The 6000-nt window shown below is 36.1% G+C and overlaps 1 protein-coding gene across 1 annotated transcript in view; it reads right to left on the reverse strand.

Moving 5' to 3' along the window:
* The window catches only part of LOC149309677 (collagen alpha-4(VI) chain-like), an 87476-nt gene extending 81833 nt beyond the window's left edge, over positions 1-5643 (reverse strand). The window contains exon 1 of the mRNA XM_089531305.1: positions 5615-5643. The gene's annotated coding sequence lies outside the window, so the exon portion shown is untranslated. The remainder of the gene's footprint in view (positions 1-5614) is intronic.
* Positions 5644-6000: the final 357 nt, after the last annotated feature.

Consider the following 6000-nt stretch of genomic DNA (forward strand, 5'->3'; position numbering starts at 1 on the left):
ATCAGGAGAACTGAGAATGAGACACATTGTGAAGGGTTGGGAAGCAAGGTGGAAATGGCAAGAAAGATGTGTCCAGAGAATCCATGTTAGGTAAAGCCTAGCAAACTGAAGTACCAGTGTTTCCTCAAAGGGAGAAAGGTTATATTGAATGGTCATGCCACTGTGAATCTATTTAGCATGGCTCATCTTACCATTAGGTAGTAAGTGGCAGTTTTGGGTGTCATGAAAGTGCAGCAAATTCTTAATTACACCTGAGTTATTGTTTTTAGAGTTGTCACCCAGTGCGGTAACTCATGGTGGCATCACCCCCCATTGACCTTGTCCTCCCATACCACACTATAGCGAATCCTTAGTAATATTTTTGTAGTAATGTTACTCACATATCATAATTCCCATATATTACAGAATGTAATGGTAATAGCTCTGACATAAACAATTAGCAAAATTAAAAAGTATACCTTTAAATTACAATGTCACGCGCACAGAATGAATGTATTTACATATAAATAGTTTCATGTGGTTAAAGGGGAAATTTGGTAAAACATGGTATTTTTTAAAAAATAATGATTTTGGGTTTTTTAATTAATTTTTTAAATTGAAATTTGAAATTCATTTTTTTAAAAAAAAACCTGGGGCCTCTCCTATTTCCTCCCATTGAGCCTCACCCCCATTCACACCATTTCTTCAGAATCTTAAAGTGACACAGGCAAATGCCACAGCCCAGGTCTGCCAAAACGCAGATGTTTGAGGAGCAGTGGTGTCACCCCCCCCCTTAGTGTGTCACCTGGTGCAATCTACATACCCCGCACCCCCACTAGTGACACTGATTTATAGTACTATGATTCTACTTTAGTACCCTTGGCAACATCCTATGGCATCGTATGGCACTCTCTCTAAACTCCTCTTTAGGAAGGAGTATTTCAAATTCTCAGTCAGAGACTTCTAGTGCCCCATCAAATTTCAAATCTCAGGATTCCCTAGGATGCAGTTATAGCAATTAAAGTGGAATCACAGCACTATAACTGTATATCGTGAAAGAGCCCTTTGTAAACCTCATCAGCAGAAAATGATAACTAAACAAGTACACAATCAGTTATATTTAATTATTTTTCTCCAAGCTCTGGTCAAGCAGCAGATGTAGGAATGGAACCTATCCCTCAGAATCATTACTCTGTCATATTAAGTGCACTAGAATGGATCTTAGCAGTAACTCTCTCTTAGTAATACATTATTTAGTCTAAAGCAAACCCCTTTTGGCTTGTTTATAATTATACAATATACAGCACTGAATTACATTTGATAGATGTGGCACTTCTGGACAGCTTTCAGAGCAACAAAGCCACAGAACAAACATCGGAAGAGCAAGATATAATCATCTAGTTTGGAATAATAATCTGGTATTAGTAGCTATTTTCTTGTGGTTAGAAAGTTCAGGACCACCCAAGTGAATCTATTTTAAATATAAGCCAACTTCTAATTGGGTATGGAAAACAGATTTCAATACAATGAAAAATAGTGAAGATGAGTGATACATGAAAATTTACACTAAATGAAGAGAGTAGAAACACCTCTTTTGTTGCAATAATTCTTCAAAAGAGTACCGTTATTCTTCAAGATATTTTTGGTGCCTTGAATTTCACTCAAAATAAAATTGAAAAAATCATTTGGATTTTTCCCTCCCCTCCCAAAAGGAGCCATGTACCACTACCTCACTACTGGTCTGGAGTATTGCTATGTGTTAATACTTTTGATCAATGCCAGCAAAATATGAAATTATTGAAGAAAATATTGAAGAAGATACTTGGTATTTCTAAAATTAGGTGTTTCTTTGTCTCATTAAATCCCCCACATTTTTAAAATGAGAAAAGCAAGTTCACTACTGCAAAAGAAGAAAGTGAACATTTTATTTCATGACTAAATTTTTTATTAAAATACTATAAGATACACTGGCAGCAACTGTGAGAAGCCTAATTTTTAAGTATCATATTAATATAATATAACTTGAGAGCTTCTGTATAGAAATTGTCACCCAAAAATGTTTTCAAATAGTAATAAGGAGCTTATTGCACCACCTCTGGTGCCCAACTTACCTCTTCCGAATTTGGCTCAAGTTTGGAAGTTAGGCTGATTTTATTGCATGGACTTTTCTCTCAAAACGGTCTCTCATTGACTCCAGTGTTGAATTCAGGCCCCGTAAATCACTTTGGCAGTCATTTTTTCCAATTCTGAAGCTTCCAGTTTGGAAAAAATGGCTGCCAAAGAAACTTACAGGTCCCGAATTCAGCACTGGGGGCAACGGGAAACTGTTTTGAGACAAAAATCCATTCAATAAAATCAGCCTAATTTCCAAATTTGAGCCAAATTCGGAAGAGGTAAGACGAGCACCAGAGGTGGTACAATAAGCTCCACAAATAAGTCCTCTTTCCCATGGTTCAAGACAATGTTTCAGTATATTAATCTATATGCACAACTTTGTAGGAGCTGAAATGATACTTGAAAAATTATGAATTTTCAAATATATACATCATGAATTCCTAGGGACAACAGAAACAAATGCCACTAGTGTACTAGTACATCATATTTTACTTTTCCTATCACCACTGTGTCAAATGGGATTTTTGGGTTCAGGGTTAGCATACACCGGACAACTGGTAAAACTATTCTTGGATTATTCCATTTAAGACTGTAGGTAGAAAATGTTACAATTAAATCTTCCCCTGCATTTAACATATAGAATAGTTGCTTTCAGAACGTTCAAGGTTAATCTTCTCCCTGACAAGGTATACAGCTGGCCCATCTTATACACTGACTTTTTATACACGGATTCAAGTACCCACGGTTTGAAAATGTTCCAAAAAAGTATAAATTTCAAATATCAAATCTTGATTTTCCATTTTTTATAAGGGACACCATTTTGCTATGTCATTATATTTAATGGGACTTGAGCATCCATGGGTTTTGTTATCCACAGGGGATCTTGGAACCAAACCCCAGCGTATAACAAGAGTCCACTGTATTTCCATATTTAATTGGATTGAGGCAGTGTCAACAGAGGAACACCTGTTTACTCAATGCAATCTGAAGTAGTACAACCCAGGAATATTTTTCTTCTATGATTTATTGTTTCAGTAAAACAGATGTTGTACAAACCATATTTAGTTTTTTTAATGCTTTTATTCCTCTTGATAAAATAATATTTTATGCATAAAATTAGAAATTTTGGCCATCATGCTTCTTGAATTGGATCCAGATTACGTTAGCCACAGAAATCCAAAGCTTCAAATTAATTAGTCACAAATCCCACATTTGTAATTAATTTCCTGTCTCAAAGAAAGAAGAAGTTTTAATTAAGGTGTTAACAGCTGTAATTCCTTGGAGGATAATGTCACTCTGTAGTAGAACTGTAACTTCTACATTATTTCCATAGTTACAAGTTTTGTAAAAGGTTTCATGAAATCATGCAGGAGGAATATTATATGATTCAAATATTGACTTATGTTGTCTTGAGCTGCTGGATTAAAACATTCCAATTTTTAAAAGTTGACTAAAAGTAAATAATTCTTCATGAGAAATAGCAATGAAAAGGCTGGTCCAATCCATACTGCAGAAATAATCCAGTTTGGCATCACTTTAACTGCCCTCCCTGAAAGCTAGGGAATTCTGAGATTTGTAGTTTGGGGAGAAATTTAGCTTTGTTTGACAGAGTGCTGGTGCTACAATAAACTACAATTCCCAGGATTCCCTAGCACTCAGCCGGGGCAGTTAAAGTGACTCAAACGGGATTATTTCTACAGTGTGGATTGGACCTCTGTCTTTTACATTTTAACTGTAACACTAATTTACTACTATGAAATCATATTATTACAATTGTAATTAGTTTAAAGCAATTTTTGAATTCTGTTGAAGTCATGGGGAAAACATAGTCCTGAAGTAATTTAAGTCATTTTAATTTCAGTTGGTGCCAAGTACAACTAACTTGATCTGGATCCAAATCTTTGCATCAAGGGAGGTAGAGTGACATTCCTGAATAATGGCTACCTTAAATTTAAGGCTTTGATATTTGATAAATGTGATAAATTTGATAAATTTGATCAATTTAAGGCTTCTAAAAAGTGCTGGCTGAGCAAGGCTTTGACCCAGGATGCATCCAGGCAGTGACATCCTGCTTAGATCAGTTGTGATTTAGCTATGATAACACACAGGGGCACCCCAGATCCAGAATTGAAGCCAGAAGAGGTAAGCCGGTTTATTTGCCCAAGCGATAAGCTCCTTAGTGGTGAGTCCCAATCCACACTATTATTTTGTTGCTGGCCCCATTTGTACTTTGTTAGTGGCATACTGAAAGCCAGCCAAATTTCTTTGTTTGTCTCAGTGTTAATTATTTTTAATAATTAATAATAATAATAATAATAATAATAATAAGTGCATGTATACTGCACATCTCTCATTGAAATCAATGGGACTTCAAAGTATTTAGCTTTGGCTGAATCATGGCCAGTATAGTTCAGTCAGCAGAAAAACATGGTTTCCAATAACTGCATGTCTATTTATTGCATACTGTTTATTTTGTCTTTTCAGAAAACCAAAGTCTGCTGTGCCCAAGCATTACAATGCTGTCACCCACTGGGCAGAGTGAGGCAGCTGCCTCAGATGAAAACCCCAGTTATTTGTTGACAGTCACTCAGCTATTCTCCTCTCTTGAGGAAGAGAGATATAGCTGTCAATTGTTTCCTCCATCAGCAATGTTGCTGCCCTTAGTATGGTGCAGAATGGTATCCCATCACCAGTACTGAAGGAAGAAACTGCTACCAGTCCAGTTTGTGGAAGAGGCTGCCATTTTGTCCCTTGCCTCAGGTAGCACAATTTATTGGGACACCCCTGTAAATGCCAGATAAGTGAGCTCATTTCATATCTTAATTATAAGTATTTCTGGAATAGCAAAACAGTCACAATACAACAGTATTCCAAATCCTTTGGCATAGCACAAAGTTCAACTGTAGTACTTATTAGGAGAAAGGGGGGAAATAGCTCTTGGACACTATCATTTCAAAATATAATTACCTTGCATAACTGATATTTAAAACTAGCAATTCTCCATTGGTAAAAGAAACAAAAAGATATTCACCACCTGCTTTTTTACAGCACCAGCTTACTCATACAAAAAAACTCAACTTTTAGAAGGTTAGCTATGGTACATTCTGCCCCATATAGTTGAACAGTCCATATAAAATACAGCGACTTTTTGGAACTAGAAGATTCTTAGGTTAAAATATTTGCAACTGTTGACTTCTGCTACAGTATTTACTCATGGTGACATACACCAGATGAACTAGATGATGTAAACTTTAATCCCACACATTTTCCATGAAAAGAACGAATAGTTGTAGACCAAGAGCAATTGTTAGGGTTTACATTTAGGCTAGCACTGAGATACTATCACCAGACTCACAACTAGTGTTTCATTTGTCAGGTCTTTTGCATTATTCTGCAGACTTTCTAGCCTTTATCTCACTCCCTGTGAACTTAAGAGAAAATAAATGCCCTCCTTTTTGAGCAAATTCAGATATTACTGAGATATCTCTAAATGGCTGTGAATAATTCTTCATTCTCTTACCTGGAAAAACTCTCCTTCTTACTTTTCCACACTTTCATTCCTCCTCAGGATGTCATAGACTGAAGTTCTGGACTGTAAAATGAATGAGGCACACAGACTTCAATAGATGTGTTCAGTTTTTGCTTCTCTATAAAGTATGTTAAAATCTGAGTTCCCAGATCTTGTCTTCTCTTACCAAGCAGAAACTCAATTTGGAAAGCTTGTATACAATCCATCCCCTTCAGATGATTACATTTTAATTCTAGATATAATGATGAGACCCAGCAACCGTTCACTCTCAGACATCGTACAGCATTCTTATCTACATGGGAAATGCTTACAGAAAGTTTGCAAACACTTTAAAAAGAACATTAACATGTCTCTGTGAAGCAAGACACTCATTCGCT

Source organism: Sceloporus occidentalis, unplaced genomic scaffold (genome assembly GCF_023333645.1).
Source record: "Sceloporus occidentalis isolate IW3139 unplaced genomic scaffold, rSceOcc1.0.p SCAF_7, whole genome shotgun sequence".
Lineage (NCBI taxonomy): Eukaryota > Metazoa > Chordata > Lepidosauria > Squamata > Phrynosomatidae > Sceloporus > Sceloporus occidentalis.